A 24,278-nucleotide genomic window follows, 5' to 3' on the forward strand; every position below is an offset into this window, starting at 1 on the left:
GTTAGTGTAAGTTTCAATGTGTTTGTTGTGGCTGAATTGAATTCAAATAATATCATGTGAATTGTATTTACAAAATAGTGCAGATTCATACAGCAGAATTATTCACATAGTAGTCACATTCTCATGTTTTTTTGTAGTGCTGCACATCATATCGTCAACCTTGATGATTGTGTTGAAGTATGGAGGGTCGTTTGGGGTGAAGATATGCCAGGGTGATTTTGGTGTATGGAGACCTCGTCAACTCCCATCCCTCTCTCTCGTTATTTTTCTATCTTTATTTATGTATTTTTCGATTTTTTTTCCAGATCTGAACAGCAGTAGTAACATGACTATAGTCATATTCGAATATGACTATAGTCATATTTATGTATTTTTCGAATATGACTATTCAAATTGACTTCTAATAACAAGATTCAAATTGTGATTTTTTGTGTGGATGTTGATTGAATTATTTTCCTAAACAATAGGGAATCTTCGTTGTTTTATATGATTTGGTAAACATGACTATGTCATATAATCGGAATTTTTAAGTTCAAAACGTAAAAAAAACAATATAAAGAAAGAATATGACTACAGTTTATAGTCACATATAGTCATATTCAACTAGAGTCATATTCGGCGTTGCAAACCTGTTGAGAAAAAAAAATTCATTTTTTTGTTTAAAAAAAATAAAAAAAAATTAAATAATATTTTTATTAAAATATATTAAAAATAAAAATAAATAAAAAATGGCTAAATAAAATCCGAAAATAATATAAAAGATAAAATAAAAATAAAGTTCGAAAATTCCTTCTTTTTTTTTTGGTAGCAATTTTTTAGGAATGTGGAAGCAGATTTTTAGGAATTAAATTATTGTTATGGAAAGAGAGAGAAAAGGAATAATTGAGATAAATTATACTAATTAATCATAATTAGCGGAATTTAGGTGCCTCATTAATACGAATTTTGTAAATAGTGGATAATTATTAAAAAAAACCTAATGGGTAGTATAAGGGTAAGATTGGAAATAAATATTTTATGGGGTTTTCACAAAGGAAGAATTATGGTATAGACATATCACCATTTTTTATCTATAGGAGGGGTGTATTGCTAATGACCCCTATAATAATATAGGAAAATTATTAATATTGCATTTACCTCTTTACGTTTTTTTTATCAAACTATTGATTATAAAAAGGAAACTCATTAACGAATAAAAAGACACTATTTTGACATGTAGGAGAGATAAAATTTGAAAATCAATAATGTGAAACTAATTCATTAATAATATGGGTGACTATGGAAGTTAGGGTTTTTTTGAATTATTGAAACAATGTGGACTCAATCTCCTAATTAGAAAATTTTGATTTTGTATCTTAGTTTTATATATAATATAGTAAATTCGAACATCTATATTTCTTTCATACAGATAATATTAATATACAATATTAAATTAGTTTAAAATAAAAACATATTGTCTGGTGTAAATTTATAATATCAAATGGTTTAATATACAATATTTTTTAATACAAGTCCAAGTTTATGTATTAAAAAACACAATTTCCGTAACACCACCAATCATCCAATTATAATAAGAGAAAATTTTAAATTGAATTTAACTAAATTCAGACTAAATTAATTACTTTTAAAATTAAATTCAAAAATAAATATATTTACAGTTTCCAAGAAAGTTGATATATTTAGAGCATTTTTATTAATGGTGGGATATAATTTCAGTTTCAGTCAAAATCTTGTTAATGGCCGTTCCAACCTGCGACTAGCGCGACGACATCGCGGGCATTCAACGTAAAACGATTTTTGCTTCGATTATTTAAATATTAAATAACAAGAAAAAAAAAAGTTTACAATCTCAAAGCTGGGAAAACAATTCCCTCATAATTGAACGCGGCCTAATGTTGGCCGCAAGTGGTTGAGCCTTGCACATTGCAAGACCCGAACCTTCGCTCATATCCACCATCTCTCCGCCGAACAAGCGACCCCACCGTCAATCCAACCACCTGCATAGCCAAATTCTCTCCGGGGCACCTTCTCCTTCCGTACCCAAACGGCAAAAACCCGAAACCCCCTCGGTTTTCTTGATCAGCATCCACAAACCTTTCGGGCCTAAACTTTTCAGGTTGGTCCCACAATTTGGGATCGTTTTGTATGGCCCATGCGTTCACTAGCAGCATTGTCCCTCGAGGGACACTGTATCCCTCGACGGTGCAGTGCGCTGATGACTCGTGCGGGACCAGCATGGGGCCCGCCGGGTACATCCGGAGGGTTTCGTTTATGATCCCTTGGAGATACGGTAGCTTCGGGAGATCGGAATCTTCGACTAGTCTTGAGTTTCCTACAACGCTGTCGATTTAATTCGTTTTGCGCCTTGGTTAGTGTCTCCGGATTGTTGGGTAGGCTTGACATTGCCCATTCCATGGTTGTTACTGAAGTGTCTGTCCCTGCTGATAACATCACCTACGTATACAAATTTAGGGTAAATTACACCTATACCCTTGAGGTATGTTAAAATAAATTTAAGGTCCCTGTAATATTGGTAATTATATCCACACCCCTGAATCAATTGCCGAATCAGTTACCGGAGCCGATTTCATGTCCCGGGACCGTATTCACTATATTTGTTTTCCACGGGGCCGAGCATCTCCGACCGGTCACTATATCGCCGTTTTTCATCTAATTTAGGTGTTTTTAGCTCCCACCCAAAATTCATAGGGCATCTTCCACCCATCACTATTTTCTATTTTTTTCATCTAATTCAGGTGTTTTTAACCTCCCAACTTAAATCACTAAATCACCATTACACCTAAAATTATGATGATTTAGTTTTAGTCTCCCATTGTGGTCAACCCACATATCACCATATTACCAAATCCTATATTTTCACCAAATTTTTTGGTGAAGAAATTTGCAACTCCCACCCTATCACTATTTTACCAATTTTTTCACCAAATCCTATTTTTTCTATCAAATATAGAAATTAAAATAGGATTTGGAGTAATTAACACCATTTTATAATTAGTATATAAAATTATTATATTAACTAATTTCATGTGATTACCAATTTATAAACATATTTATAGAAAATATATCAGTGTTAATTAACGAATTAGTGTTCAAAAGATAAATACATTACTTATTATTATTATTATTATTATTATTATTATTATTATTATTATTATTATTATTATTATTATTATTATTATTATTATTATTATTATTATTATTATTATTATTATTATTATTATTATTATTATTATTATTATTATTATTATTATTATTATTATTATTATTATTATTATTATTATTATTATTATTATTATTATTATTATTATTATTATTATTATTATTATTATTATTATTATTATTATTATTATTATTATTATTATTATTATTATTATTATTATTATTATTATTAAATAAATATAAATATGTTTGGCTCTAGCTAATAAGTTATATGTTTAAACAATAAACATGTTTATTATCAAAAACCAACAAAAACATAACATTATAACGTAACATAATAAATTACAAGACAAAATATATAAATGAAATACGCATAAACTACTTAGCAAGTTTTTTTTTCTTTTCTAGCCAAAAAAAAAATTTATTGATGTAATTAACACCATTTTATTAATTAGTATATAGATGATGATTTTAATTAATTGCACCTAATTACCGACTGGTGTTTGCAAATGCTTTTCCAAAGCGATTATGAATGTTTTTTAGTTCAAAATCAGTTTTTTTTTAAGATTAAAAAGCTCATAATTACTTTGAAAAAGCGTTTGCAAACACCGCCTTATTAGCATGTATTATTATAAAAAAAAATTAATTCTAATAATATAAATATGCTTATTTTTTATTAATTTGTACAATTTATATGTTGTAATGTTTTTATTTATAAAATAATTTATGAGATTATTGTTTATGTACGATTTTATTATATAAAAAATAATTTGAGTTCATGTTAATTCATGTTTAGATAATTTTTTTAAAATTGATAACATAATTTTAAATTTATATAGTTAAAAAAATATTACTTAAAATTGGATATATAATTAATATTTAGGAAATAAAATTTAATTTTATTTCCTATAAGTGGTGAAATTGTGTAATATTATTATTTTAATATTTGATCTAAATTTTGGTGAAATCCATGGGAGACCAAAAACACATCTTCCATAAAAAATGGTGAAACGGTAAAATAGTGCGCTATCAGTCGGAGATGAACCAATTTTTTCACTACAAAGAAGGGATTTGGTGAAACAATTGTGAAACTGTTGGAGATGCTCTAAGAGAATTTATATATCTTATAAATCTACCTTAAATAAAAAATTATAAAATCTTATATATAAAATAAAAGGAATTTAAGAAATGTTGGGTGAGGCATGTCACTTCCTAACTTCATGTTGTCTCCACCACTTTTTGAAACTAATATTATATTAGAAACCTAACGAAATAATGTATCCAATGCATTATACCATTAGAGTTTCTAACAATATTTCAAGGGTGGTCATTACATTACCGATACCACAGAGACCTTAAAATTATTTTAGCATACCTCAGGGATGTAATTGTAATTTACCTAAAAAATTATTCGAAGTGAAAAAAAATAAAACAGAGCACGCGTAATCACTAATCCAATTAGAGAAAAAGGTAATTATGAGCAAAAATACCTGCATGAGGCCTCTGATAATTTGGTCTGTGTAAGATTGAGGATCGGTTTCTTGAAGCGACAAAAGTATTAAGATTTATAATTGTGGAATTTTGGGAACCGCCATTAACGGCTTAGAGAGAATGAAGAAGAACAGATATTTTATTCTGATTGTGGAGAAAAGTTTTACAAGTGAATTGAATACACGTCATATGTGATGTGTAGTATATATAGCTATAAAGACTAACAACTAACTTAAACTTAAAAAGGGAGAAAAGCGTGTTTTACATAAACACGTCTTCTGTAAAACAATAAAAATAAAATATATATAACTTCTGTAAATTTCTTGTTCCATTGCCTGGAGGCTTGTCTCAAGCCATAAAGTGACTTGTTGAGCCGGCATACTGATCGAGGCTGATTTTCAGAGGTGGACAATTTTGGCTGATAACCTTGTGGTAAATCCATAAAAATTTCTTCTTTGAGGTCACCATTTAAGAAGGCATTATTTACATCCAACTGGTGAAGTTCCCATTTATGGATAGCAGCTAGAGCTAACAAGACTTTGACAGTAACCAACTTAGCCACAGGGGAGAATGTATCAATAAAGTCCACTCCTTCTTGCTGAGTGAAACCTCGGGCCACCAACCGGGCCTTGAACCTGTCAACAGTACCGTCATGCTTTCTTTTGATTTTGTACACCCACTTACAACTGATAGTGTGCTTATCTTGAGGTAATGGCACCACTGTCCAAGTGTGATTTTCCTCAAGCGCTGTGAGCTCTTCATTCATAGCTGTAATCCAAGCAGGATTTTTAATGGCCTGTTTGTATGTAGCTGGCTCAATATCTGAAGAAATATTTAAAGTATAGCCTAGAAAATTGGGTGAGAGTTTACTATAGTTCAGATAATTTTTAATAGGATATAAGGAACCATAAACTATATTGCACTTGAAATCTTGTAAATAAGCAGGAGGTTTTACAGTTCTGGAGGATTTTCTTGGCTGCGGTTGAGCATTCCCATGAGGAACATTACCATTATTTGTGACTTGACGCTGAGAAGTACTAGGAATATTACCAGGAAGCTGATATGGATCAGCATCAAGATATAACTCATCAATAGGTAATTTAAAAGAAGGAATAACAGGAGATGTATCAAACTGATTTGCAGAAAGAAAATTATGATTTTTAGAGGCAAAAGGAAAAATAGTTTCATGAAAAACAACATCCCGAGAGACAATAACTTGATGAGTTTGTAAATCATAAACTTTATAACCTTTAACGCCAATAGGGTAGCCAATGAAAACACAAGGAGTGGCTCTTGGCTCAAATTTTGATTTTTGAACTGGAGAAGAGACAAAAGCTAAACAACCAAAAACCTTTAGAGAAGTATAATCAAAGGACTTTCCTGCATAAAGTAATTCAAAAGGACATAAATTGTTAAGATTATAGGCTGGAGTTCTATTAATCAAAAACACTGCTGTAGAGACACAATCACTCCAGAATTCAATAGGCATTTTAGATTGAAAAAACAAAGATCTAGCCACATTTAAAATGTGTTGATGTTTTCTCTCCACAACAGCATTTTGTTGTGGAGTATACACACAACTAAATTGATGTAAAACACCTAGATCAGCAAATAACTGTTTAAATTGCAACTCTTGAGCATTATCAGACCTAAAAACTTTAATTTTGGTTCCAAACTGAGTTTCAACCATTTTAAAAAATGCAGGTATAATAGACAAAACATCAGATTTAGCTCTTAGAAGATGAATCCAAGTAAATCTAGAGAAATCATCAACCAAAGTTACAAAATATCTGAAACCAGCATGAGATGAGATTTTGTAAGGACCCCAAATATCGCAGTGAATAAGATCAAATATTTTTGAAGAAGAAGAGATACTGGCAGAAAATTTTAATCTTTTCTGTTTAGCCAAAGGGCAAATATAGCAACAAGAGTTATCAACAGCTTTGCTCATAGGCAAGGAAAACTTGTGAACTAACAAATCAAGTTTAGGCTTAGGAATGTGGCCCAATCTATTATGCCAAACAGTGGCAGAAACTTTATTACAAAAAGAGATATGAGTTTTATTACAAAACACTGAATCAGAAACAGCAGAAACAGCAGAAACAGCATAATCCAGAACATACAATCCATCAATTTTGTTACCCTTGCCAATCTTCGTCAAAGACTTGGCCTGATAAATGAGAAAGGAAGCATCACCAAAAAGAACATGAAACTGAGTTTTGTATAAAAGAGCACTAACAGAAATTAAATTGAACTTAAACGATGGAACATAGAAGACATTGGTCAATATCAAATCTTGAGATAATTTGACAGTACCAATGAACATAACTTGAACCATAGAAGAATCTGGCAAAATAACTCGAGCATTGGATATAGGAATCAAATCAGTAAAATAAAATTTATTATTGCAAATGTGCCTAGAAGCCCCAGAGTCAATTATCCAATGACTGGGCAAAAACGAGGAATGTAAAAGAGCTGCATAACAGATACCTGACACACATGAAATGTGGGAAGTCTCAGCTGCAGAATTGGTCATGTTGTTCTGTGTAGCACTGGGTTGTTGGCTTGTCAATTGATTTGACAAGTAAGCAAGTAACTGCTGACATTGGTTAGCAGACATATTGGGAAACAAAGTAGGAGATATATTCTGAGTTTGAAGAACACTTCCTGAATTAGATGAACAGTCTAGAGGAGATTCAAATTCAGAAACTTGATTGACTGAGAAATTGTTGTGTTGAGCTGAGTTATAACCCTGAGCAGTGGCTGGAGGAAGTCGTGGCTTAACCTTGTATCCAGGTGGATATCCATGAAGTTTATAACACTTTTCTATGGTGTGACCATAGATATTACAGTGAGTACAAAAACCTCTTGATTTTCTTGTAGGGCCTGAATTGTAGAATTGATTATTTGTAGAACGCCTTGAGTATGTATCACCCTTGGCCGAAAATGCCATGGAACTAGATGCATCAGAAGTAGATGCTTGAATTGATCTCTGTCTTTCTTCTTGGGAAACTAGAGAGAACACCTTGTTGATAGGTGGCAGAGGATCCATCAGAAGAATTTGCCCTCGAGTAGAAGTCAAAGATTCATTTAATCCCATCAAGAAAGCCATTACATACTCCTGGTCATAGTGAGCAGTCAGTTTTGCCACACCACCACAGGTGCAAGAACCACAAGTGCAAGAAGGCCTAAAATGTGAAAGTTCATCCCAGATGGACTTCAATCTTGTAAAGTAGACATTAATCGACTGTTGCTCCTGGGTGAGATTTGATAAATCTCTCCTTAATTGAAAAATTCTAGGTCCATTAGTCTGAGAAAACCTAGTATGGAGATCATTCCATATTTCTTGGGCAGATTCAGAGTACATGATACTCGGTTGAATAGCTGGTGAAACAGCGTTTAAAATCCAGGAAATTACTATACTATTGTTGCGTACCCAAGCATTTCGGAGAGCAGCATCTTCCGTGATTGGAAGAGGAATTGTGCCATCAACAAACCCCAATTTATTCTTCACTGTAAGCGAAATCTTCATCGCACGACTCCAGGAGGCGAAGTTATCTTCTGTGAGTAATTGCGAGACTAAAATAAGACCGGGACCATCAGAGGGATGAAGATAGTAAGGGCTCGAAACATCATCCACTCGGCGAGTCGCCATGGATAAACAGAGATCCAGATGCGAAAAACTTGAATTGGCGCAAAATTGAGATGAAAAATTGATTCAGAGGTGCGGAAGAACGAAAGAAATCAACTAAACTGATACCATATTAAGATTTATAATTGTGGAATTTTGGGAACCGCCATTAACGGCTTAGAGAGAATGAAGAAGAACAGATATTTTATTCTGATTGTGGAGAAAAGTTTTACAAGTGAATTGAATACACGTCATATGTGATGTGTAGTATATATAGCTATAAAGACTAACAACTAACTTAAACTTAAAAGGGAGAAAAGCGTGTTTTACATAAACACGTCTTCTGTAAAACAATAAAAATAAAATATATATAAAAAGAGGTAAAATCCAATATGCTAATAAAAAGAACATCAATCAGCGTTTTATTATTACAACTAATTGTATCAAATTTATTATTCTTTTTGTGCTCATTAATCAAATCTTGCATGAAACTATTCCTTTTCTCCTGCAACACTTCCAACCTCTTCTCCAGTTTATCCACTCCGATCCACCGCAAAATCGGCAAAAAATCGCCCACGTTACTCGCGCCGCTCAGCTCGAAAGTTTCTTTCACAATCTTGCTAAACCTCCTCCCCTCTTCGGTATTCGCCGAATCGCCACCGCCGCCGCCGCCGCTGGTGTAGTATCTTTTCCCACAGATCATCCTCATAATAATATTCAGCACCATCTCGAAAAGGGCCGACCTAATTTCGCCGCCGCCAGGCGCTTGACGAGCGACCGGACCTCGTCGCTCCGGACGCCGTCGGACATTTGGATGCGGCGGGGGGAGAGGAGCTCGAGGGAGGCCAAGCGGCGGAGGTTGCGCCAGTGGTCGCCGTACGGGGCCCACGCGATGGTGGTGTAGTTGTAGCCCAGGTGTTTTCCGGCGAGCAGCCTGGGGCGGTTGGCGAAGACGGCGTCGTTACGGGTGAGGCACTCCTCGGCTGCTGTGGGGGAGGACACGTGGAGAACCGGACGGGAGCCGAACTGGAGAAGCATGACCGGTCCGTACTTGTCGGAGAGATTTGCTAGGGTTCGATGGAGGGGTTTCTTGAGGAGATAGAGGTGGCCTATGATGGGTAAGGAGAGAGGGGGGCTCGGAGGGTATTTTCGTTATTTTCTTAGGAGAAAGCAACACAGTGTATAGAGAAAGGCGAGGAGAAACAACAAGTGTAGAAACTCCATTAAAATTGAGAGTGCAATTTGTAGTGTAACTGTGTAAACTGTAAAGTGATGGTGCCCGATATTGTACGAAATCTCGTTTTAGGGGTTTTTGTTAGGGATGGCAATTTGTGCCCGCACTCTGCATTTTATAGAGTGGTTTCATAAACCATAAACAAATTTTGCACCGGATCTCTTTTTTATTTATTAGGGTAAAATTCATCTATGTTTTAATGGTCATCTGTCAGAATTTTAACGGTGTTAAATTTGAGCATGTAATTCTAGTTTATGCCTCATAGAAATCTTAATTTGTTTACGTCATTTACTTTCTAAACAACTCTCTCTCTCCCTTGGACGTCTCTCTCTTTGATTTTTAATCGGGGAAACAACACCTACAAAATCTCTACATTTTATGCTTAGACCCAACTGGATTTTGATTTTCACCTTTGTTTACGTTTGCGCCTTTTTTTTTTTTTTTTTTTTTCTTACTGATATATTAAAATTTAGTATTTGGTTGCGTAGGATGGGGTTTTCGTGCATAAATATCTGACCAACCATCTTTATTATTCTAGATTCATGGGCTATATCTCTTTCGCGAATAAACACATACTTTTAATATATTATATATTATAAATAAATGGAAAATTAATGTATATGACAAAATTACCCCCAACCATTTACACTCAATTCTTAATTGTAACCCCAATTTAATCAAATTTGACCACAAAAATTCAATTTTAACTTCTTATTTTTTTTTTACTTTTTTTTTTTCAGAAGTTATTTTCTTGCCGCCGGTTTCCGGCATTGACTTTTCGATATTTTTTTTTCTGGTCTGTTTTTTCCACCGCCAGTCTCTGGCGTTGACTTTTACGATTTTTTTTTCAGGTCTGTTTTTTTTGCCGCCGGTCTCGGCATTGACTTTTTTTAGTGGTCTTTTTGTTTGATTGTTTTTGTTTTGTTTTTTTTTTATTTACGCTCGCCGCTAAACGTTGACTGTAATTGTGTTGTCATTAACAGTAATACCTATCACTGAAAGGAAATTCACGTAATTATACTGTCGTTGACAGAACATTTATGTAATTGCACTGTCAATTAGAGTCAACGACAGTATTATTATTTTTTTGGTTAATTTTTTTTCATATTTTTTTTTGTTGTATATTACTGTAGTTGACAGTAAAATAACTGCAAACACAATAATATTACTATAAACAACATCAATATTATTATTTTTTGGGGTTTTTTGTTTTGTTTGAGTTATTGACTGAGTAACGTAATAATATTATTGTCTATTATTGTAATATTACTGTAAACACAATAATATTACTGTGGTTGGCGGTAATACTACTCATGTTGTTACAGTAATATTACTATCAACCACAATAATATTAATTCTTTTGGCTTTTTATTATGTTTACCTTTGTTGAATTGTCAACATATTAATGTTACTTTATTACATAATAATACTGACCTTTGTTGTGTTAATATTATTGTGCTAGAGATTAATATAGCAATATTACTGTGTTAAACTGTAGTATAGTCATTTTTACTGTGTTTAACAGTAATATTGTTAATATTACCGTCAACCAAAGAAAGACTGTTATTTAAACGGGGGGCAAAAAGATATTAAAGAAAAATAAAATCAAAAAAAATCACAAAAGTCAACGCCAGAGACCGGCGTTAACCGGCAACTGGTGGAAAAATCGGAAAAAAAAAAATCAACGCCGAAGACCGACGATGAACGGCGGCAACGGACGAAATTAGAATTGTTTTATAAAAGAATTGTTTGTCTAATCTAGGATAAGCCTAGATAAGACGATTGCCACTGTAAAATTAGGAATATTACTCAATACAATGTTTATTATTAAATTTTGGATTTCTTATCTCATCATTTACTAATAGTGTTGATATTTGGTTTTCTTTACATCACCCCCAATTGTTTTAAAATGACTGAATTTCCCTTCTCTTTTGGACAGTCATTTTAAGTAACTCTATTTATTAAAAAAAAAGTTACTTGTTTTGTTTTTTTATATATTTTAATTATTTTTTAGAAAAAATAGTTTAAAAAACTTATTTTAAGAGAAGCAAAAACAAAAATTGATTTTGCAAACACCTAAAAACAGATTATGAGCAAAAAAAAAACTCATAAACTGTTTATAAAAGCTTTCGTAAACACCATCTTAGCAACGGATTTCTAACGAATTGAATACCCAAATTTCAGCGGCTGAAAAAAGTGGTTGAAAACATAAAAGCTCCCAAATAGTTAGGAGTTAGGACGGTGGGCTATAGTCAGATTTTAATTAAATGTCTTGTTAATGGAAGCAACATCAATAATTAGAGGGCATCTAAAAATTTAACCCGCTTATGAAGGCATCTAAACATTGTCAACTTCTTCCATTATGGGGGAGAATTAAATTTTTGGTCTTTCATGTTTAGCCCAATTCCACTTTTTGAGCTCGTTGTTTCAAGTGAACAAAGTTAACCTCCTAGGTTCAAGTTTAAACACTTTCTATCCCTGCCGTCACATGCCCGTTACCAAGTAATGGAAAAGACTAATTTGGGGCCAAAATTGAAATTGAAATTTTTTTTGCAGCTGAAAAATAATTAAAAATTTAAACTATGCTACTTATAATTCAATTTTTAATAGTAAAAAAAGAAATTAACTGAACAAATTATTTTTAATAATAAGAAACTCTCTGACACCATAAACAAAATTCCCGAACCTTAAAAACTAAACCAAAAACAAAAATAGTTTGGAATTTTTTTTATCTTTTTTTATTATTTCTTTTGTGGTTGGTTTTTGAGGAGTTTTAAGTGTGGGGATTTGTCTTTATGACGTCAGAGAGTTTTTAATTCTTAAAAATAGTTTGTTAAGTTGATTTTTTTTTTATTATTAAAATTTTTAAGTTATTTTTCAGCCCCAAAAAGTTTTAAATTTCAATTTTGACGCCAAAAATAGTGTGTTCGTTACTTGCTAACAGACATGTGACGGCAGGGACCGAAAGTGTTTAAAATTGAACCTTGGAGGTGAACTTTGTTCACTTTGGAACAACAGGGACCCAAAGTGCAATCAAGCCAAATATGAGGGACCAAAAGTGTAATTCTCCCTCTATTATCCTTTTCACACTAGACATATATAATTGGAACCGAGTTTTTTGTAAATATATCATGGGCTTGAACTTGACTCCAAGCGAAGTAATATACGATTAGGGTTGGGACTTGGTTGAGTCGGATGATTCAAACAGCTGTTAGTTAACAGTTGAGAAATGCAAAGTCGGTTTTTGGAAATGGATAGGTTCACGGGTATATCTGCCATCTAGTTAACTTTAAAAAAATTCCAAATTTTGGAATAAAAATATGCACATTATACCAGGGGCAAACCAATTATCAAAACGTGGGGGCGAGTCAATTTTTTGAGAATCAGGGCAGCTCCTTGATTTTTTTTATTAGGTTCACGAGACATTGAAAAAATAGGATAATCATATTGCTATATTTTATTTAAAATAGTGTATATTATCATCTTATCATATTTCAAGCATGCAAAAAAAACATCTAATTAATCCAAATAATTCTAATCATGTATTGCACTTAATATTTTGAGGATTCAGGTTATCGTCCCAGATTACTTTTTTAGAGGTATTCATAAAAACAAAAAGTATATTAATAAATTTTATTTAAAATTGTACAAGTATATATATATATATATATATATATATATATATATATATATATATATATATATATATATATATATATATATATATATATATATTATTTTTTCCGAAAAACATAAAATATTTTTTTTTTCAATTTTAATTTTTTGTTCAAAAATTAAAAAAATAAGTCCGAAAAACATCCCACTTCACCAAATGGTAATCTCAAAATTACCAATTAAAAAATCAATTTGCCCTACTACTTTTTTTATAAAAGAACAAAAAAAAAAAATGCAAACATATTTCAAATATTCCTAAACCCACTACACCAACCACACAAACTACCAATGTTTGATGGTGGGGGAGATTTTTTTTTTTCTTAAATGTGTCTCTTCATCTACAAACCCTACAAACTGTACAATATGGAATCAGCAGACAATGATTTTGAGGATTTGTATCAAGATAATACGAGAGTGGTGAGTATTTTGTGAGTTCATTTTATGTTCGTGTGGTTTTATGAGTCGAGTTTCGCAATTACACCTCGTTTTCGCAATGTGTAATTTCTGCACTTACAGTCGGATAATAAAAAATTTCAGTACTGAAAATTTCCTAAATTTTATGGACCGAGAGTTTTGCAAGAATTCCGTACTGACGAACGGGAAGCCGACGAACGGTGGGGATGATGGCAAATGGGCAACAAACGGAAAGCCGACGAACGGAAAGACGACGACCAGACGGCGAATGGGTGACGATGGTGAGGCGGAGTGGGCCTGAGGAAGGATTTTTTTTTCTTCCCTTCTTCCACCCTGTGACTCACCACGGGATTGTAGAGTATGGTCATGTTTTTTGATGGAATGTGAATTAAGAATTTGAGTGAAGTGAGTAAAGGGTATAGTTAAAATAAAAAGTATTTTTTTTAAAAGGACTTCAATTTAAAGTTTGAAAAAAATTGATGAAGTGGGATGAGCAAAATGGTGAGCCTATATTATTTTATAAAGTAAAAGATATATTATTTTGACGAATCGCCACCTATGTTTATTGGGGCTATTAGTAAGAACCTCTCTAGCATTATTTTAATGATCATGAGTCTAACTCTTTTTCATTTATTAGTGAGAGATCGATTTTTTTTTTTTTAATTTACCCTTCCTCTATTCACTACCTTTATAACCTACTTTGATGCACTTTTTATTTTTATTTTTTAATTTTAATTTTTGTTTTTTTATTTCTTATTTAAAAAATAATATTTTAAAAAAAAATATATTTTTTGAACTTTTTATTATAATTTTTATAAATATTTTTTTTAATATTTTTTTGGTCTTAAGTTAAAACAACCATATTTCAATAAAACAACTATTATTAAAAACAACTACTATTAAAATTACTATATTAAAGAACTGTTATTAAAACAATTATAATTAAAATAACTATATATCTCCAACAACTCTCATTTATTAAAATTAACTATTTTTAAATCAACTATTTATTAATATCAACCAAAAGGTAATATAAATAACTATGTTGTTGTACGAAAACAAGTATATTGTTGTACGATCAAACAACTATATGTATGTAAATAACACCAACACAATTTCAACAAAAACAAACATCCATTATACTATTGATTGAACACAAAATTAGCCTTCAATATAAGAATTCAACCAAAATCTCCAAGCAAGAAAATTGAGATTCGAGAATTGGGTTCCAAAAAAAAAAAATCAGAGAAGAAGAACAACAACAATCAAATAATATTGGCGGTGGTCTCTATTGAAATCTCTGACGCAATATCAACACTAGCGCCGCTGCGTAGTCTCGTCATTCTCCCTACCAAAAACCCTAACGCCGTCTTTGACGAGAGAATTACAGGGGTGGAGACCGCCTTCTTTTCGCTGCGGTGGAGGGAGGAACGCCGATGGGAGAGAGTAGACGACGGCACAGGGATGGAAGAGGGTTGGAGGTGGCGGCAGTGGCAGCGCAAAGATGGAGAGGGTTGGAGGCGGCGGTCTATAAAGAAAAAGGGAGAGGGGAATAAGAGAAATAGAGATAACGTGAAATATGTTTGGTTATTTTAAATATAACAAGAAGGGCAAGTTAGGTATATTAGTCCTGTTAAATTAGGGATGGTACGGGTTTGGCGGGTCTTGAACCCGGAACCGACCTGTTTGGGGCGGGTCTGGGTCAGCTAAATGGTTTTGGGTCGGGAAATGGGTTTAAGTTTCTAGAACCGGATGGTTCTGGGTCGGGTTACGGGTCTTATTGGAATCGACCCAGAACCGACCCCGTATATATATATATATATATATATATATATATATATATATATATATATATATATATATATATATATATATATGATTTCATTTATCAAACTATCAATTTTCATCTTATCTATTCTCATTTACCTATTTTCAATCATTTATTTGTTGAATCTCATTTTCGTGAGTAATATTTATCATGTGTCGACCACCGCTAATTGTTTTGCATTTTGAATTTTACTTATTATCGAAGTTAAATATAATTCATTGTAATGTTCACGTTATATCACTTGTAGAGATTTTTTAAAATATTGTATTTTAGTATTGAGATTATTTCGTAAAAATATACAAGCAAAATGTTATCAAAGTTAAAAATATTAAACTTTTTGTATGTTAATGAGTCTAGCGGGTCTGGCGGGTTTGAACCGTTTAGTTAGGGTCTGGGTTGGGGCGGGTCTGAGTCGAAGCTAAAACGGGTAGGGGCAGGTCTTGGGTTTATATATTTTTCGTGGGTCGAGTCTTGGGTTTAGGCAAACCCGGCCCTAAACCGACCCGTTGCCATCCCTATGTTAAATACAATATTAATTAGGCGGCGGATATATGCAAGTTCATTTTTTTATTAGTTTAAGACCTCCAACATAAAAATACTAATTTACCCGTAATGAAATTCAAAACCAAATAAAAAACATAAATCATAAAAAAAAACAAAAAAAAAACGGCGTTACAACGCCGATTTTGGCTTGTAAAGTCGGCGTTGTGTCACCGATTTGGTTAACAAAAATCGGCATTGTGACGCCGATTTTCGTGTACAAAATCGGTGTGGATAAACCGATTTGGGAAACCAACGAAAACAAACAAAAAAATCAATTTCAATCTCAATTTTTTTTCCAAAATCGGCTAAAGCATTGCAACCCAACAAGAAGTAAGCGTAGATTAATGTTCATCCACGCATATTTATCAAGAATCGATGCTCGATTAATTTTTTTGAATTGACAAACAAAATTTGAGTAAAAAGGACTTGTTGGTAGTGGTGGGGTGGTGGTGATGGTGCGGTGGAGGTGGTGCAGTGGGTGGTCGCTGGTCGTCGCCGGCGCAGTGGAAGTCCCGCTGATTGGTTTCTCGGCGGTCTGGTGGCGGCAATTGCGAGTTTTTTCTATATTTTTTTTCTATTTTTTTTTGTGTTTTTTTTTTTACTTTTTTATTTTTATTTTTTGGTCTTGAACAAATTAAAAATAGAGTTTGTTTGTATTTTGGTATTATTTATTAATAATGGTATATTCGTCATGTTTGGTCTTGATGTAATAAAATTAAATTAATTTACAGGATTGAACTAATAAACTCATTTATGTGGGTTTGAACTTATAAAAAAATGGGTTTACATATATCCGTCGCCTATTAATTAAAAAACAAATTATTTAATATAAAGTGGGGGGTCTCACTAATAATGAAAAGAAGGTTATATCCACCCAAATAAAAGTAAATGAGTTGGGGAATTTTCATTAATTATCCCTTGTTTATTTGTCTATGTTAAATCCTTCTATATAAATATACAATATACGTACAATTATATAAACTTAATAAAGGAACGCGGTAAGCCAATATTAGTGACACCCCACTCAATTTGTTTTAATAGAACTAACCCTACTTTACTATTTGTAATTGAAACAACCCCTAACTTCTCATAATCCCATTTTACCCTTACATTATTTCAATTTTCCATCCCTCTTATCCCTATTTATATATCATTATATATCTACATTTTTCTTTTTTTCTTTTTAATAAATTTATTTTTTAATAAATGAATTTTTAATAAATTATTTTTTTAAATAAATTCATTTTTTTTTCATGACAGATTTACCATATTGCATAAACAACTTCAAATTATAATAATCAATTACAATTACTAAATTGTAATTGACTACAAATTTCAGTAATCAACTACAAAATTATAACACAACTATAATTTATAATAAAAACAACTATAAAAAGTATTCAATCCAACTAACAATTTTAGCAATCAACTACAAGCTACAATTAATAGTAGTCCACTACAATTTACCAAAAACAACTACAAATTCATCGAAACCAACTACAAAATCATCGAAACCAACTACATTATTATCGTAATCTACTACGGAAATAGTGAAACAAACTACAAAAATCACCGAAACCAACTACTATTATAGAAATGAATTACAAAAGAATAAATTAACTTGTACCGCACGACTAAATTGTAAGAGAAGGGCCGCAACCAATACCAAACCCTAGTCTCGCCGTGTCAAAACCATCGACGCCACCAAAACCTAGATAGCGACCAATACCAAACCCTACAGCCGTCTCATGAAAATATTAACACTGTTGCGCGAAAAACATTAAAAAAAAGCCACCAATCGCGTTGTACCACCTAATCCATGGATATCTAGATCACACATCTCGTCGTTGTCGGAATAGAGGAACGTCTTACCAAGAAACGTCGTGGCTTTAAAGTTTAATATGATCGCCCGCGTGGAAAAGCACCTTTGTGGAAGTCGTTTAGATTGTTTCCACCGCCGAAGATTTCATCACAGTCGCACAAACCCTAGCCGCCGGCTTAACGCAGCAGATGCAAAAACAAAATGGACTTGAAGAAATGCAATTGTGTTTTGAGGGGGTCTCCCTAATTAACCCATCTTTGTTACCACACACCTATATCTAGATGGCACCAATGTATTCGGAACTTCTCTTCTATTAGGGTTCGCATGATATGATCATATGCCACTCCTTTTAAACATGGATAAGGTGTAAAATCAATCTCAAGAGTTGAGGCGCAAACTCGTTAGATTTGAGGCAACGTGGGCTCGCAGAGAATAGAGTGAATAAATTGTTAAGCAACAATGGGGTGAAAATACGGGATCAAATAATTTTGAAGTTATTAAAAAAGGAAAAGAAAATAGATTGTCGAGTTGCTCTAACACAATTGAGCCAATCAACTTTGAATCACCCGAAGAAAAGAATTGAGGAAATTTGTTGGGTATCCGCCCGGAGAAGACAAACCACACAAAATCAAAATACTCATATTTTATTAGAAACAATTAAAAATATAATATAATATAATAAATCAACACAATCAATTAATAATTATATAATATGACACCAATTACCGGAAAAACAATAATCAGCAACAAATAAACATGAATATAGGAATCATTAAACAAATCCAAAACTCCTAATTAATAATAATCAGAAGTAAGAATTTCGGAGTAGTTGCAAATTAGCGGCAATTAAAAAAGGAAAAGAAAATAGAACCGTAGGCAGAATATAAATTCTGCAATGGGGAAGCTCCAGCGGTGGTTTGATTTTCCGGCTCAGCCCTCAATCTTCAAGTCCTCGTCCAAGATCCACGTGGGGCCTCCAAACACTCACGGCAACCACACACACACACAGTGTATTCCAACGAAAAACAAAGAAAACGAAACCCAAATTCAAACCCTAATCTCACCGGTTTATCCCTAAAGAAGTAAGCTCGAAATCATAGAAAAGAATCGAGCTATTCTTCACAAAAAAGGTTCTCGCTTTCACTCTAGTTTTTCCTCCCAAAATTACACGAAATATTCTCCTCTTTCTCGACACTATTTTTCGTCCTTTCCACAGAAACGGAATAGGGTGCACTTATACGCACAAATCTTCCACCAAACTCACGAAGAATCAGGTAACCAATCACCAAGATTTGTTGAGGATAATAAGAAAGATTTGTTGAGAGAAAAGGGGCAAGTTAGAAAATGAATCTGCTGAAAAAACGAGAGTAGTAAAACGGTGAAGAGAGAGAGAAAAATGGGAAAACCTAGTGAGATTGGACTGACTTTAATTTTGGGCTCAAATTGTGTGTGGGCTGCTCATAAGTGGGTTGCAAGGTGGAATTTTAATGGGTCATTCACAAAGAATTCATTTGGGCCATACACTCTACAAAATTCATAAAAAAAATAAAAAAAAATAACACTCCATAAAATTGAGTTTGAAAACCGAGACAATTGACGTGGCAGCACGTCAGAAGGAGTTGAAAGATGCCTATATAATTATTGGGTGAAATTGTGTTCTTGGATTTTGATTAGTAATAATGGGCCCTTGAAAATACACGTGTGGGAATGACAAGAAAATGAAGAAGCAGAGAATTGAAAATTTGACTCAATCACTAGCAGGGTCACTTGATAAGTTTATTAGCAGGGACAAAAATACAGTTGCTTCAAGTTCATGATTGGATGAAAATCTCAGGAATATTGACTTTTCGGTTGAGACAGAAAATAATACAAGTATCAACGAAGAACAAGATCACTCGAATGAAGATAAAGACTTGGTGAGTGAAAGCAAAAATTCGAACGAGGATTATCAAGATCAAGATTGTCGCGAAGATTGTGAAATGAGACCTTTGAACATTTATGATCCAGGGAATTGGGATAAGATTGATCACAATCTTAGAAATATTTTGGTAGAAAAAGGCCCAGTTAGAATAACAGATGATGATATTAATTTCCCAACAGACGAAGGTGGCAGACATTTTTCTCGTATATTTTACGTTCGAGATCTATTAAATGGGGAAAAAGAAGATAGAAAATGGCTAGTATATTCACTTGTTGCGGAATAGAGTATTTCGTTTTTGTTGTAAATTATTCAGACAAGATAAATGCAATTCTCATCTCACAGCTGAAGGATATAAGGATTGGAGAAATCTCGGTAAGCGACTTAAAAGTCATGAAACTATTAGAGATCATCTTACTTGCATGAGTAAATGGATTGATTTGCAAATAAGATTGAAAAAGAACGAGACAATAACAGAGGTCTGCAAGAGAGGATCAACAAAGAGAGGGAGCATTGGAAGCAAGTATTAACGAGAGTAATTGCGCTTGTCAAAACTCTTGCAAGTACTAATTTAGCATTTCGAGGAAATAATGAAAAATTTGACCAAGAGAACAATGGCAATTTTTTGAGCTTCATTCAAATGATTGCAGAGTTCGATCCGGTTATGCAAGATCACCTTCGACGTGTTAAGGATGAACTTATTCGTCATCATTATCTTAGTCACAAAATTCAAAATGAGTTGATTCAGATGTTAGCTAGTGAAACTAGAACTGCAATTATTAAAATAGTCAAAGATGCAAAATACTTTTCCGTAATACTTGATTGCACTCCTAATATCAGTCATCAAGAACAAATGACTCTGGTCGTTCGATGTGTAGATATTTCAGTTGTACCGATAATAGTAAAAGAGTTTTTCGTGCAATTTGTGAAAGTGAATGACACAACTGGCTTGGGACATTTTAATGTACTTAAGGATGCATTGGAGGCTCTTGGACTTGATATTGTTGACATATGAGGGCAAGGGTATGATAACGGAGCTAATATGAAAGGAAAACACAAAGGTGTTCAGAAAAGACTGCTGGAAGTCAATCCGAGAGCCTTTTATACACCATGTGGTTGTCATAGCCTAAATCTTACACTTTGTGATATGGCAAGTTGTTGTACCAGAGCTGAATCAATTTTTGGAGTAGTGCAACGCATTTACACCTTATTTGCATCTTCTACAAAGCGGTGGGATATTTTGAAACGTCATGTGCAAGAGCTTACACTTAAACCATTATCTCAAACTCGTTGGGAAAGTCGTATTGGAAGTCTTAAAGCTATTAGATATCAAGCGCCAAAAATCCAGGATGCATTACTGGACTTGGCAAATAGTGGGGAAGATGCCAAAACAAAGAGTGAAGCTAATTCTTTGGTGATACATGAACTTGAAAATTTTGAGTTCTTGTTTGGCATGGTTATTTGGCATAATTTATTGTTTACGATAAATGTTGCTAGTAAAATGTTTCAAGCTGAAGATATGGATATTGATGTTGGTATTAAACAACTTAAGAGACTTATTTGCCTTTTTTGAAAGTTACAGAGAGACTAGATTTTTAGCGGCAAAGATTGAAGCTATTGAAATTGCAAATACAATGGGAATTGAGCCTGTATTTCCTCAAAAGCGCATCATTCACAAGAAAAAAACAATTTATGAGAGTTCTAGTGAAAATGTGTTACAAGCAGCCGAAGAGAGCTTTAGAGTTAACTATTCTCTATGTGGTGGATCAAGCTCTTTTGTCACTTAGTACGAGGTTTGAACAACTTCAAATATATGAAGAGAACTTTGGTTTTTTGTTTGACTTGAAAAGGCTAAAATCTATTGATGATAAAACTTTGAATGATTATTGTGTCAAGCTTGAAGAGTATTTGAAATATGACGGTTGCGATATTGATGGGATTGATTTGTCTATGGAATTGAAAGTTTTGAGATGTACTCTACCACAAGAACTGAAAAGGCCAATCGAAGTGTTGAATATTTACAAGTTATAGATGGTGATTTTCCGAATACATGGATTGCTTACAGGATCTTGCTGACGATTCCAATTACTGTTGCGTCAGCTGAGAGGTCTTTTTCAAAGTTGAAGTTGATTAAGTCTTCTCTCCGATCAACCATGTCGCAAGAAAGATTAAATGGACTAGCTATGTTGTCGATAGAAAAGGATATAGTGATTTTGCTTCAAAAAAAATACTAGAAGAGTAATGTTTAAGTAGTTTTTTTTTAGTTGCGAAAGTTATACATTATTATCATCTCTGTTATTGATTTTTTTTGCTTATTTTAGTGATTTAATTGTAATTTATTAAGTTAATGAGAGATTTGTAAAAAACATATATACAATGAAAAAAATGTTAAATAATATTAAAATACGTGAGGGCCACATTTTTTTAGTTCACTTAGGGCCTTGAAAATGTTAGGACCGGCTCTGGAACATGCGCTCGAACGTGTTCATGGGGACGTTGATATTTTTTTTTGGCAAGGAAGTCGTGTACAATGGATTATTAAGGAGTCGACCGTAATCTTAAAATGAACGGTCCCGATTAATCCTAATCTAATGGACACTCTTCAATTCCAGAATATTCTGAAGGTTTATTGGGCATAAAGTATAAGGTGGACTGCACAAGTTGGTCAATTTATTGAGCCATTTCTTTTAGTAATCATTTTGGGCCACAACAGATATAAATCTTTGGATCCTAAAACGTGTGATTTATTGAAGCATTATGTTTGGCAACTTTTATTTAATAAATGAGTTTCGATATTTAAATTTAAAAAAAAAAACTATTTAAAGATAAGAAAAATACAAGAATCGTATTCCAATAAAGAAGATTGCAAGGGAAAACCACCTGGAAATGGAAGCAAACTGTGGGTGAGAAGAGAAATTGCAGAAGGGAAAGAGAAAGTGACACGTGTGAAGGATTCGTACGTGGGAGTAGCAGCGCAAGTTCAGTGTTAGTTTGCAGTAAAACAAAGTCCCAAGTTTCGCCAACCTTTTTTCAGTTCAGTTCTCATAAAAAGATTTTTGGCGCTGCTTTCGTTTGTGCCTTAAATCAGGAAAAAAGCATCTCCCATTGCCGCCTTTTTTCCGGTTTTCTAGTTCTTTATTTTTTTTAATTTTTTTTCCCAATTTTATATTACTTTTTTTTGTTAAAAGATAACAATATTTGGTGGAATATAATTATGGTCATTGAGATGAAACAACCAATGGAACACATTAGCTGATTTTTAACTATTGATGTGGTTAAATAACTTTTATTTAAAGATACATACACACAGGTGTGTGTGATTGTGTGTAGATCGATGATTAATAATTACCTGATATATTTCATCGGGGTTGCATCAAATAATCCGTGGCTATATTGGATTGAAAAATTGATTATGTTTCCAAATCGTGTATCGTGATGCCAATAAATATGGAAATTGGATAAACCATTTTCTTTTGTTTTGCTATTAGAAATAGTTATTTTCATGGGTCAATTTAGCCATTCACTTTGGTTCAGTATCACTTTACCCCTTTCTACTCTTGATTGTATTGATTTACCCCCTGCACTTGAAAAATTGTCTCAATGTGGCTCTTGTTGTTAGCTGTCAGACATTTGACCTTAACATCATTTGATCTAAGCTCTGAAATTACAGAAACGCCACCTCTTCCAGTTAAATAATTATTAAGAAAAACAAGAAAAAAACAAAAAAAAAATAATAAAAAAATTCAAGACATGCGAGAAAACACTGTCCACGACGCCAGTCACAATTTATTTATTTTTTATTTTTTTAATAATTATTTAAACTGGGAGGGTGGTTTTTTTTTGGGTTAACTGCAAAAAATCCCCTAAACTTTGGACGTTTTTGCGCTTTACCCCCTGAACGGAAAAAAGTTGCACGAGCATACCTAAACTTACGTATTTTTAGCACCGATTAAGAAATAGTCCATTTTTGGACATTTCTGGCCGGAATCAAAATCACGTGCCTTGCACGTGAATATAGCAGGGGTAAAATAGTATTTTCCCATCAACCTCCTTCATATTTACAATCCTTCTTCTTCCCACCTCCCTTAACCGTCACTCTCACTTTCTCTCTCACACACCCACACACACACACACTCACAAATTCACCTTCCAGCTTAATTGCAACTGAGAATTTCAAAAAAAAGAAAAAGAAAAGAAAAACCCAGTTGTTGATAATCAATCAATCATCTCCTCTGTTTGTTAAATCAAAGACAGAGGAATGAGTTCAACTCTGCTCTACAACCCAATCAACCCATCAACAGCGCTGTATTCAAGAACCCCTTTTCTAATTCCCAAGGATTTTCCGGCGGGGTTGTCACCGAACCAGAAACCCCTCTCGAGGAATCCAGAAAATGGGTTCTCCAAGAAATTTACAACCAGAGCCAAGGCCGCCGCCGCCGTGGCCGAGCCGGCAAGAGCCGAGCCGCCGTCTAAGGAAAAGAAGAAGATGAGGGTTTTGGTGGCCGGCGGCGGAATTGGGGGGCTGGTTTTCGCTTTGGCGGC

The 24,278-nt window shown here is 33.3% G+C and overlaps 1 non-coding gene and 1 pseudogene across 1 annotated transcript; one reads left to right on the forward strand and one right to left on the reverse strand.

The window, feature by feature from the left end:
• Window positions 1–1,723: 1,723 nt before the first annotated feature.
• On the reverse strand, window positions 1,724–9,553 carry LOC105971244 (cytochrome P450 81Q32). Its single transcript, XR_016030313.1, has 3 exons — window positions 8,713–9,553; window positions 4,671–4,740; window positions 1,724–2,454 (listed from the first exon to the last, which is right to left on the reverse strand). It is a non-coding gene; the product is annotated as a cytochrome P450 81Q32 (transcript).
• Window positions 9,554–15,089: 5,536 nt separating this feature from the next.
• Window positions 15,090–22,726, forward strand: LOC148771840 (uncharacterized; annotated as a pseudogene).
• Window positions 22,727–24,278: the final 1,552 nt, after the last annotated feature.

The sequence above is a fragment of the Erythranthe guttata genome, chromosome 3, assembly GCF_056151865.1.
Source record: "Erythranthe guttata isolate IM_541 chromosome 3, IM_541, whole genome shotgun sequence".
Classification (NCBI taxonomy): domain Eukaryota; kingdom Viridiplantae; phylum Streptophyta; class Magnoliopsida; order Lamiales; family Phrymaceae; genus Erythranthe; species Erythranthe guttata.